At 40.9% G+C, this 12,661-nt stretch overlaps 1 protein-coding gene and 1 long non-coding RNA gene across 2 annotated transcripts in view; one reads left to right on the forward strand and one right to left on the reverse strand.

Moving 5' to 3' along the window:
* The window catches only part of LOC129163803 (uncharacterized), a 215,879-nt gene extending 212,567 nt beyond the window's left edge, over positions 1-3,312 (forward strand). Inside the window, exon 3 of the long non-coding RNA XR_008563590.2 lies at positions 2,627-3,312. This is a non-coding gene — a long non-coding RNA (uncharacterized lncRNA). The remainder of the gene's footprint in view (positions 1-2,626) is intronic.
* rtn4rl1b (reticulon 4 receptor-like 1b) overlaps positions 1-12,661 on the reverse strand; it is a 250,985-nt gene that overhangs the window by 165,405 nt on the left and 72,919 nt on the right. The gene's annotated exons all lie outside the window — the stretch shown is intronic.

A 12,661-nucleotide genomic window follows, 5' to 3' on the forward strand; every position in this document is an offset into this window, starting at 1 on the left:
AACTTCCCCGGAGAACAACCTCCTACAAGCACATCAGCCTCCCTTTCATCACTGGCGACAAGTGAAAAGGTAAATATGTAAAACAATGTTTATGTTTGTTATTGTTCAGTAAGTGCTTTTTGTCCTCACAGGCTCCCGTAGAAGAACATTGGCGTATAAAAGGCACCGCCCAGAGACTTATACCCACTCCCGATTTTTATGGTTATATGTTACAGGGCTGCCAATATTTTTCAACAACTGGGCATCACTTAATTCATTTTCAACAACATTTCGATGCATATTTCTAGAGATTATTGGTAAAACTACACATTGTCTCTTTAAGTAATAAAAAATTCAAATACATAATTTCACAGAATTAAAATTTTATGCCACAAATTCAATGTCTGGAAAAAGTCATATTGTGGTGTTACTGTATTTCTTCCAAAGATATCCTCCCTTTCTTAATCTACTCCGCCACTTTAGTTACACACTGTACTTTAGTACTATTCATTACAGTTACTTGTTTGGTAGACTCCACTATAAATGGTCCATCTCAGCTGTTAAATGTGGGTTTTTTTTGTTTAGTTTTTTTGTTTACTGAGGATATGAACCAGGTACAAAAATATAGTGAAATTTACCTCCATAAAAGCAACAATGCTGAACTTACAGAACAAAGTTTATGACTAAACACACTTCCATCTCTCTAATTGCAAATGTTACAAAAATATTAGTTATAATTTTTTGTGACACGAAAAGAGCAAAGCTTGTATTTGTTTATTTAGTTTTGTTTAAAAATAAATAGATTTTGCATTCATTATCACATCTCTTGGTGACATTTCCACCTGCTTTAAAAAGTGTTGATTTGATTGTTCTTTGGCTCATAAATGCACAATTGCCAGACTAAAACAGAACATATAACGTTGACATAAATGCATCTTTGTTAAACGCCAAATCACTCCAGGGTTTACATCCAGTTATTCAGAAATCAGGAAAGCAAAGTTCAAATCTGCCGGGATGGGCATCGACAGGCCAGATCAGTGAAAGGATTGCTAAACTTGCACCTCTTGTTGAATTTAGACCCACTATAATGATTGGATTGCACACAATCAAATGAGAATAGGTGACCAAATATTTGCATGAATGAATAGATGAGGGGTAGAGGTGATAGGCAGGAAGATGGGGTTATGATTGCAAGCAGTGTCATGGGACGAGGGGGCACCGGGTGCCGCCAAGCAGCTGTTGAGCTCCGCCGGCCTGCTGTGTGTTATTTATGGCAGTGATGGTTAGGATCTCAGCATGGTGTCTGCAAAGTGGGTCAGCATATTATCCATCTCTGCTTAGCTCCCTTTTTAAGTTGCTATCTAACCCTCTCATCACAGAGCTCTTTCATTTACACTGACTGAATAAAAGCATTCTGTTCCAGCTTTGTTTCCCTTCAGTTCGGTTTTCACCAACTCTTCTCTCTTTTTTTTTCCTTTTCTTACACCACCCTAAATCCTGTTATCACTCCCTTATCTCCCGACTTTCCCCCGACTCTTCACTGGCCGGTGTCCAAGCCGTGGTGTTACCAAAAAAGTGAGCAGGTAGAGCGGAGAACGCGTAGCTTGCGTTCAGTATACTGTTACAGCCAAAGACCTTCATTAGCAGCCTTCCACCACGATTAAGGAATCACATTAAAAATAATGCATGCACACGACACACAGGAGAGAACACTTGCATAGCCTCACACAGCGGAATACACTCGAATAACAAGGTCCCGTGCTCAAAGGCTTCATAGCAAACACAGGTTCATGGATTTCCAACAGCGAAACCACCCACTGGTGTAAATATGTGATAAAATATGTACTGAATTCCTCTTAGTGAGTCCGTGAATCCTCCTCAGAGGGCACGATCATCAGGCCGCGCGGCGATACGGATGCAGCTTTCTGAGTCATCAAGGTTTCTCTTGAATCAGCGCTGGAGTTGGTTTTAGACCCTCAAGGCTTCAGGGCTGCCAGGTTCCCACAACTCTTAAGAGCCGAGCTGATGATTTGCAATCCCCTCTACGACTGGCCTAAAGCCTTAATCAGAATCTCAATCCCAACAGCCCCCGGGGCATGGGCGGGGCAGGCGCCTATTCCCACAGCCAGGTTGCTAGGATACAACACAGAGACCTAATAAAACTGGGCACCTGTGTCTGAACTGCACCTGCTACTCCTAGGGGGGAATTATTAAAATCTGAGCCAGCACCTTTCCCCTAATCTCTCTGTCCTGTTCATCCGCGAATTGGTTCAAATCTTTGAAGTTACCCAGGGCGTTTGAAGTCGGCTCTTTTTTTTTCTTTTTCTTCGAACAACAATAAAATAGTCTCATCCACCCTAAATGCTGCTAAACAAGAAGGCATTTAAGCTCTTCCTCTCATCTTTCTGTTTCATAAACTGACTGGAAAAAAGAAGAGATGTAAAGAAATATGACATATTCCGCTGTCGGACGTCACACACACACACACACACACACACACACACACACACACACACACACACACACATGCACACACACACACACATGCACACATCCAGGAGCATGTTTTTAAAAAAATAAGTTCTGTTGCAATAACTCTTGCATCTGTTTCATTTTTGTCTCTCTTTTCATTTGCTTTTCCACCCAGGATTCGCTCCATTCTTTTCTTCTTCTCAGAACAATACAGAACATATAACGCTTCATGCTGGGAGAACAGCTTTGGAAGAGATTGCAACCAATTAAAGGAAGCAGTTCTCTTCTTTGAAGAAGTGCGGCACACAAGACGAAGTGGTACGCTTGTAATCTCACCCCATGTCTCTCTGCCAGCTAACGCTCATCCATCGTGACCACAGCAGGTGGCAAAGGGGCAAGGAAGAACAGAAGAAGCGGAGCTTTGCACCAGGGTCACTTCATCTTCGCCCTGCACCGACCTGCCTCTACATCTGCAGCTCCTATTGCCTCATCAACAAGCACTTTGAACGTCAGCTGTGCCCAACTGACATTGTGGTCTATGTGGATCAGACCCCTGGGATTTGACGCATGCTACTGTCCTACTTCAGCTACTTTTTCTGTGGCTCCTCAGAGCACTAGGCTGTCCTCCTCTATGCAACCAACTGTGCCATTAAGGCACAAGCTACCTGTTGGAATGCAACACAAGGCCTTTATTAACATAAATTTCTACTTAAAGGTGACATGTTATGACCTTTTTCCAAAGTTAAAATAGTTCAATGGTCAATACAAAACATGTTGATGAAGTTCTGTGAATAAAATCCCTCTCACATGAGAGATTTCAGCAGTTTTAATCTTAACAGCTTCAACTGGCCACGCCCACCCATCCCCCGATCAGGCTGCTATAAGCTGAGAAGCTCCGACATCCAGGAGGGGCTCGAAGTCGAGCTGCTGCTCTTCCAGCGGCAGCTGTCTCTTGCATGGGAGAGGTGTTTCTATTCTAATTCTCCCTTTTGTGATGTCGTAAACGGGGACCTTTTGAAATGGCGTGTTTTAGACACATATGTTCTAAAACCAAACACTGATAGAAAACAGATGGATTTTTTTATACATTTGAAATGTTTATAGAGGCAGTAGAGTGAGTTTTAGATAATATGTCCTCTTTAAAGGTGCAATATGTAAGAATGATATCCTGTGGTCAAATTAGGTCGCTGTAGTCCATTTTCTTAAGCCATAAAGTCACTTTCCTGGCTGTTGCCAGTAATGGATCTGCACCAGAAGATTCTAGATGACAAACTTGAGCCATTCACAGTAAGCTGGTAGTAGATAAATACATTATTATATTTGGTGTTGGCACCTGTGTTTTACGGTAAGGAAGATTTACTACTCGTATTACAGTAATATTTCTCTAGCATTACAGGGAGTGCAGTTGTTTTTCATCTTGCTGTGAGCTTGCTGTTATTGCTCTGAACAAGCCATTAAAGGAAGTAAAACGCCACGACAGACTCATTATTCACTTCACATACATTTCACTGTCATTCCATGCTGTTGTTCTTTTTCAAACACAGAAACAGTTTCGTTTCTGTGTTTTAAAAAGAACGACAGCATGGAATTAGAACCACGACACAGCATGAACACACCTAAGAATTCACTGTCACATCGAGTTGTTGATAATTGAGGTTGCTTGAGATATTTTTAGAGCAGACTATTTGCTTCTAATTCATAGTTAGCACTGTTAGCTCAATGTTAGCCTTTGGCATGCTTCACCTGATATTAAAACAAAAAGAGTCTATGGCTTCGTAGGGGTATAAGAAATGACTTCTGGGTCACTCCGGTTTACTGGCTTTGGTTCTTTAAACAACTCTACAAATGCCTGCGATGCAGGATTAGCTTGCTGCAGATCCAGCAACATCACAAACAGTAACTATGTCCAACTTTGTTTTTTCAAATGGAGAAAAGCCGGCACCCCCCAGCCGGCTGAGATTGAAACGTGTTTCAGGATAACCTTTCTTTCAGCACGACTGAGACATTAGACTGTTTTGTGATTATTTCAGTGTAGAATTCTTACAAATAGAAAGTTTTTTTGCGTAATTTTTCATAATAGAAATGGTCACATTCACTTCAATCAGGCAACCAAACTGCTCTGTAAGATGAATTTGTCTTTGAGATTAAATGACCCTGCTTCACTCAGCTGCAAATACCATCCACTGAAACGGTCAACCCACAGGCCTGAGACATCAAATAAAGCTAAACTGATACGAGTCTGTATCTATGCTGTACTGGTCCCACTGGACCTGTCTCCTCCACTCCTGCCTCCCTGATGTTTGTTACTGCCTGCATCCTCATCTAATGCATTTGTCCGTCTGTGACTCTTATCCATCTGTTTTATTCTTCTCAAGACAGAAAGACACTTATGTCCTTATGTTAGTTTCTTGGTTTTATGTTATTGTTATGAGTTTTTGACTTCCCTCAAGATGATGACACCTGGGGTCGGTTGGCAGTAAGGTTTCATGGCTTTGCCACAATACTACAATAAAGTATTAGTACACTCACTATGCTGAGAAAGGATAAGTATCGGGAGTTAGTGGAATTTTGATAAAATAGCCCACTGAAGCGAGTCCTCTTGTGCTACTGAAGCCAAACGGTTTTCCATCTTTCCCATTTTTATTACTAAGAGTTCTGGTTTTCTTTTACTGAGTTATGTTGGCTTCACACTAACGGTCACTAACGGAAATCTGCCGAATACACACATCAGAACAAATCATTTAGTATTTAAAGCTGTGAAAATAGATTTAATGTGACTAAAATGAATCAAAGAAAGTCTGCTGACCTAGTCGTCTGATTTGATCACACAATTATGGACGTAACAGGAGTTTACTAATGAGGGTACCTGCCTGTGTGTGTGTGTGTGTGTGTGTGTGTGTGTGTGTGTGTGTGTGTGTGTGAGTGAGTGAGTGAGTGAGTGAGTGAGTGAGTGAGTGAGTGAGTGAGTGAGTGAGTGAGTGAGTGAGTGAGTGAGTGAGTGAGTGAGTGAGTGAGTGAGTGAGTGAAAACGAACATTTGATCCTGTCTTGTCTTTATAAACCAGTGTTTAATATTTTTTTGCTACATTTGCTATATGTTTACCTGCAATGTCATCTAGTTTGCCACTTCCTGTTGGATTGCTAAGTGTTTCTCTGTGTTGTGCAGTCTCTGTTTTTCAAGCTTTGACAGTCTTTCTTAACAATGACAGATAGTGGGGAAGAAAAGATAGAAAAGCATGGTCAGAGATCTGCAACTTTTTTCTTGTTACCATCCCAACGGACTGCATAAGCGGCCATCTTGAACCACGCATGGCAAACTGATGGCTGCAGGGAGTTTAAAATGAAAGAAACCTTTCCAGTCATGCTGCAGCCACACTGTCATCTGCATTATGGACAGCTCCACTGAGAAATTTGAAACTCTGTTCTCTCATAATGCTAAACAAAAGCTGAAGTGCTCTGGGGGTCTCATTTATCAAACATTGCGTAGAATCCTTACTAAAACCGTACTTAAGCTCAGCAAAAAAAAAAGTACTTATGCCAAGTAGGTTTGTGATCTATCAACTGCACACAATCTCCACTTCCTAAATCAGAAACTATCTAGAAAGGTTCTCAGCTTCTTTTTAGTCACATCCCGCCCTCACCACGCCCACTTACTGCCATAAACAGTCAGTGCAAAGTGCCTTGTGGACCTCATGCATATACATAAGCCGGCTGTTGCAGCGCTCCACCAATGACGATGGCGACCGTAGATCAAGGCAGATCAAGGAAGCGCAATTTCACAGAAGCAGAAGTTGAGGTACCTGTGGGTGAGGTGGAGAAATGAAAGGAAGTGCTTTTGCAAAACAAATAAGAGAAAATCCACGGAGTGGCACAGCGTTGCTGAAGCCGTCAATGTTGTGAATTCTTCAGAGAGATCTGTGGCGGATATTTAAAAAATGGTCCAATCTGGATTTGATCCCAAGGCTCCCGAGTGAAAGTCATACACACTAACCAGTCAACCAAACAGAGATCACCCTTGTCCAAGTAGCCAGGGCGCATGATCAATCGGGTCACAGTGACAGGACACACACAGTCACAAACGCATGACATTCTGTCTCAATCTGTCCCCCTGCTGACATTCTGCATTCCGTATTCTGCGCTTCAGGCTGTGTGTGTGTGCGTGCATGTGTGTGTACATGCGTGTGTGTGTGTGTGCGAGCGCGCATGTGGTGGGCCTTGCTCTGTGTGAAAAGGAAGCGGTACAAGTGATAATGCTGCAGGATTTCAGAATTTTATCCTTCTCAGCAGCGGCATTGCAGGTGCTCTCCATGTGCAAAATGTGCGTAAGCCAGGTCCTTAGTCAACTTAAAGTTGCGCACATTTTTCCGCTAAGTTTTCTTCCATAAATCCCAAATTTTGCGTGGAAAGTTGCTTACGCAGTTTTCCGAACCCGTTTTGTGTGTAAGCCAGCTTGATAAATGAGGCCCCTGGTCTTTATTTGAGTGAGTCAGTGTTATGTGTTCTAGACCCTAAACCAGCTCTGTCCTGAATGTGTCAAGCTCAAACATCAGGGTTTTTTATATTGGTGCTGAATGAGGAGAAGCACAAAAGCAGGGAAAGCACAGAGAAGCTTTATGAATGTGCCATCGGCTTTAATAGTGGCAGTGCAGATAAATAAGCACACAGTGTCATCTCAAATAGTTCTCTTTTCTCCCTCTGATGCATTTGTTTTGTTTTAAATCGCTACTTTAGATAATGTGAAAAGTACTGAAAGTCCTCCTGGCTGGGACATGCATGTACATTTGGATGAGGAGCATTTGCAACAGGCTTTATTAATGCACATTTTATTATATATTACAACAAAATGCTGTAAATGCTTAAAAACAAACAAACAAAAAGACTAAAACTAAAATATTTGCTCAAAACAAGAAAAAAAATCTTTAAACTTTTATAAATGATAGAACTTGCTTTAACCCTTTAACTATATTTAGTTAATTCATTAATACCATACCATGCCATACCACCTTTATTTATATAGCACTTTTAAAACACAGCCATACGGCCGACCAAAGTGCTGAACAGTCACACAATAACAGAGATAAAAACATAAAACAGAGCAATAAAATACAATTAATACATGTTTTAAAACTCATCAACTCATTTTTAACAGGAACATGCTCCAACGTCCTGCTGCACACACCTCCTTTTCTTTGTTTTAGCTTTAAATGCCTGTTAAACACACACAATTTTCTTTATATTCACCTCTATCACCACAACTGCCACAACTCAAACACACACTAGGCAGCTTCATCAAAATTCTAATTGAAAGAGCGTATTTAAATCCATAAACCACACACCTCGATCCTGTGCTGCATTTAAATTAGTGTGATTACTCTCTTTCAAATTCTCAGGGTACAACTCTCAGATTTTGCATGCCAACAACATTGTTTAATGCATGAAACCTGCTAAACCCTCACAGTTGACGTTTCCAGATAGATATGGAGCCAAATTTTCCTTTAAATGCATAAAAGCTAAGGCTAATAAAACAGTCAGAGCTCAGTCATAGGGGCAGATCCATGGTTGTCTTTGGAGCTGTCTGCATGAAATTGGACAGCAGTAGGAACATTCAGAGCAAAAATAAGGTGACGTATTCGTAGTGACTTAGATCAGTCAACGAGGAAGTCCGCCATACGACATAGAAGTAGTGGAAGTACCTCTATCTGCTCGTTTCAAAGAAAACCCCAAGTCTAAATCATTGAAATTGATGCCAAAAGAGTTTCAAATGAGTACTTTTCCTGAGTCGCCGCCATCTTTATTGTTTTGCTCTGCTGTAATGGTGCTAAGCCCCATTAATAAGTAGATACATCATCTAGTGATGGAGAGCACAGTAGCATCGCTGCCATATTGGATGAGTTCCTCCAAAACCAACTGGAGTCAGCTCAGGGTGAGCAACTATGCCGTTTTTTTTTTTGTGCAGCTTACGTTTGCAACAACCAGGATGATAGGATTTTATATTTTTAATTAATTTAAATGTACTTTATTTTATTACTTTTCTATTTTAATTATCATGCCAACTCATATGTCTGATTTTGTTAAGAATCATAATAAAATGTGTCTTTTAGTTGGGTAAACACCCTCCTCAGTAGAACCAAATGCTCTTTCAAGATGGCGGCTCGCTACTAGGCCAGCTCCAATAGGCAGTCCCAGACTACGTTGCTTCTAGATGTCTGGGTAAAGCCCGCCCAAAACCTCTACAAACATAAAGTGCTATGACTGGCCTGCAGTGTTGGGCAAGTTACTTCAAAACTGTAATACATTATTTATTACTTGTTACCCTCATTTTAAAGTAATTCATTACATTACAATATTACTGATTTTAAAATTTAAGGCATTACACTACTTTTGCAGTACTCTAAGTTACTTTCAACAAAACAACTTCAGTATGAGTTTGGTAAGCTGATGCCTGGTGAACTCATGACACATCCGGTGGATGGTGATGTGGTGTCTGAGCTAGGATTGCTGTTAAAAACAGATCTTTAGAAGGATTGTTTATGAAATAAATGAAACAACAATCTGTACTCTCAGCATGCTGCCATCTTAGATTAACTGAGCAGGGAGTGAGGTGGTGGGGGCTCCAAGCCTATATTTGCCTTGGTCCCCAAATGCCTTGATACGGCCCTGGATGTGGGACTGACTTCTGGGGTGATCTGATTTTATCACATGTATAAATATTAAATGCTTATATATTATTGCTTTTCACTGGTAAAAATGTGTATTGGGGATAAATCTACCTACTTTTTGTCTTTTCAAGCCCTTTGTTTTGTTTTCTTGATTTTATTTGAATAATTTCCTGCCCTTTCTCTCTCTAACCTTCCTGCATGCGGCATGTTTTCTCCGTCTTCCAGAAAAAACTGTTTCCTAGATTTCCTACTTTCTAACAGCCAAAGGGATCTTCACATGCGCCGTTACCGCTGCGTCCTTTCTGCCCGCAAAGCGGAGTCCATAAATGACGTAATATATGCAGATACTGGATCTTTTTTCGGGTTTCCCGCAATTTGAATTTTTAAGAAACGCATCTTGATTCTGGGTTTAAAAATGCATTGTAATTACTGCGTTAATGACAATTTTACCGAGTAAATATTACCATTTTCTTACCCTGTAATGCCTTACATTACCACATTACAACAAAAAGCAATGCATTACAGTAATTAATTACTTCTGTACCGCATTACTCCCAACACTGCTGGCCTGGTCTAAACGTAGCAGAGCCAATGGTAGAGCTGCGGAGGCAATAATGGAGCATGGCTAGACCAACCTGCTGTGCAAAATCTCTTATTGTTTGTTTGGTTTGTGTAAATTCCTAAGCTTAAGAAATGAGAAAGATTGGTTCATCTTCAACATCAAGCTGTTTCCTCTGATTGCTTTTACAGAAACATATTTCCACCTCCACAGTTTAACCATCAAACTCTGTTTTCTGGTTCCAAGGATTATGTACAGTTCCACAGTGTTGTCCTGTGCTCTCAAAGCCTGGGAAACCTCTGACAGAAGTCTGAGCTGAACCCCATACATCTGCTGGAAAGCATGTACAGACTTGGAAACATGTCGCTGTTGGTTTGCAGAAGCTTTATGCAAACTGTGAAATTGACAGTGGAATTAAAAAAAAAGACAGAGTGAGTGAGTGAAGGATTTTGTGTCACTCTGGTGTTGCAGCTCCAGTGAAATGTCAGCACACAGATCAGATGAGTGAAGTTTTGTAATTACATAAAGTGTGTCTCAGTGCCTGAAAAAGCTCTACAAGAACATGGTTCCTGCAGAAAGCATTCTCTTTGATGCATGCAAAGCAGGAGTTAATGTGAATATCTTCTTGGGCTACTGCAGTGCAATTCTTTGAAAAAAGTATTGGACATGGATTTAATTTAAGCTCTGAAATATAGCATGGCTTTCCCTCTCAAGTAGAAAGATGGAGTTCAGAGAGACAGGGAGATGAGTGGCCGGGAGCACCCTGGGCAACACAAAGAGCTTCAAAACAACAGCGGCTGATTGAAATAGACTTGAATATTACCTTTGTGATACATTCTCACTACCAACATCATAGATAGCCTAATGATTTAACTCTTACAGGTTTCAGCTCTTTAATTTATTTGTTTTTTGTCCAAACTTTTAAGGGTTTAAATGAAAAGAAAAAAATCACACGAGTTAAGGAAGTTTAATCTGCGTCAAACATCTACTCTAAAACATTATTTTGTGTTCTATTTCTTAAACACTTCAATACCAAGACCAAATTTCAGCTATAAATGCTACAAATGTTTTTAAGAGTGCAGATTTCTGCAGGGGAGCTTGTCCTCAACACAAAGTTTCACAATTCCTTGTTTTAAAAGTAAGTAAGTAAGTAAAAGTTTATTTATATAGCGCCTTTCTCAGATATAAATCACAAAGCGCTGTACAACATGATAAAGATCAGGGCAAATACCTCTAACCAATAAAAACATCAGAAAAACAATAGCAGTGATAAACGTAGAAAATAAAATCATGAGTATAAACAAAGTGAAGGTGTGAACCCGAACAAAGCCATCTTTTTGAAACATTTAGGGAGGGAACGCCTGGATGAAAAGGTGAGTTTTTAGATGATTTTTAAAGACCTCTACAGTTTTAGAGAGACGGAGATTTGAAGGTAGACTGTTCCAAAGTCTGGGTGCAATAGTCTGAAAGGCCCTGTCCCCTTTGGTTTTCAGTCTGGTTCGAGGAACAGCCAGGAGGTTTTCAGATGTGGATCTAAGGTTCCGAGAGGTGGTGTGTAGGGATAAAAGCTCAGATAGGTAGCTTGGAGCCTGGTTGTTAAGAGCTCTATAGGTCAGAACTAAAACTTTAAACTGTATTCTATATTCTACCGGGAGCCAGTGGAGGGACTGTAAAACTGGAGTGATGTGAGCTCGTCTGCTGGATTTGGTTAGGCGTCTGGCTGCTGCATTCTGGATGGCTTGAAGGTGTGAGAGGGAGGTTTTGCTGAGACCAGTAAAAAGAGCGTTACAGTAGTCTAAGCGTGATGACACAAAGGCATGGATGATTTTTTTCCAGATCTGCAGTAGAAACCAGTTTACGGACTTTTGAAATGTTTCTCAGTTGAAAGAAACAAGAGTGGGAGATGGTTTTGACGTGTGAGTCTAAACTTAAAGCTGGATCAAAAATAACTCCTAGGTTTCTAATGTTGGCCTTGGCTGATGGACAAAAAGAGGCAATTTCTTGCTCTATTTTTGGCTGAAGTTCCGGGGGTGCGGCGATCAGGGTCTCTGTCTTGTTAGCATTTAATACAAGAAAGTTGCTGGACAGCCAGTTACTGATCTGGGTCAGGCAGAGTACAAGTGTGGCCAGCCTGTCCAACTGGTGTGGCATAAAGGACATATAGAGCTGAATATCATCAGCGTAGATGTGGTAGGAGATGTCTGGGAAAGACTGAATGATGCCAGCTAGGGGAAGAATATAGAATGCAAATAGCAGAGGCCCTAGAACTGAACCTTGTGGGACCCCGCATGTTAGAGAGGCAGTATCTGAAGAGAAGGTTTCGGACTTCACTGTGAATGTTCTGTTAGTGATCTAGGAAGAGAGCCAATCTAGAGCAGAACCTGAAATCCCAGCCAGGGCATTTAACCTGTTTAGTAGAATATTGTGATCTACAGTGTCAAAAGCTGCACTGAGGTCGAGCAGGACCATGACAGAGCATTTCCCTGCATCAGCAGCCATCAGGAGGTCATTATGCACCCTTACTAGAGCAGTCAGTTGAGTGCTGCTTCAGAAAGCTAGACTGGAAGGGGTCAGAGATCTTTGACTTAGAAAACCAGGATCTAAGTTGGGTTTCAACAACCTTCTCAAGTACTTTGCTGATGAAAGGTAGCTTAGAAATGGGCCTAAAGTTACTGGTGGAGCTGGCGTCAAGGTTGGGTTTCTTTAAGAGAGGAGTCACTACTGCATTTTTAAAGTAAGATGGAACATAGCCTTGGCTCAGTGAGCTGTTGATTATAGTCAACAGAGATGGACTGATAGAGGCAAGGGACCCGACTAAAACAGAGGGAGTTAAGATATCTGATGAGCATGATGAGAGCTTCATCTGACTGATTATTGTGGTTAACTCAGTGGTTAAAATGTATGAACTTAAATAGTTGAGAAACATTTTCTTACTCAAGATTTTGAAAATACCGTAAATTGCCATGCAGGCTGAACATTTGAATAGTCTCCCA

Source organism: Nothobranchius furzeri, chromosome 13, assembly GCF_043380555.1.
Source record: "Nothobranchius furzeri strain GRZ-AD chromosome 13, NfurGRZ-RIMD1, whole genome shotgun sequence".
NCBI classification, from domain to species: Eukaryota; Metazoa; Chordata; class Actinopteri; order Cyprinodontiformes; family Nothobranchiidae; genus Nothobranchius; species Nothobranchius furzeri.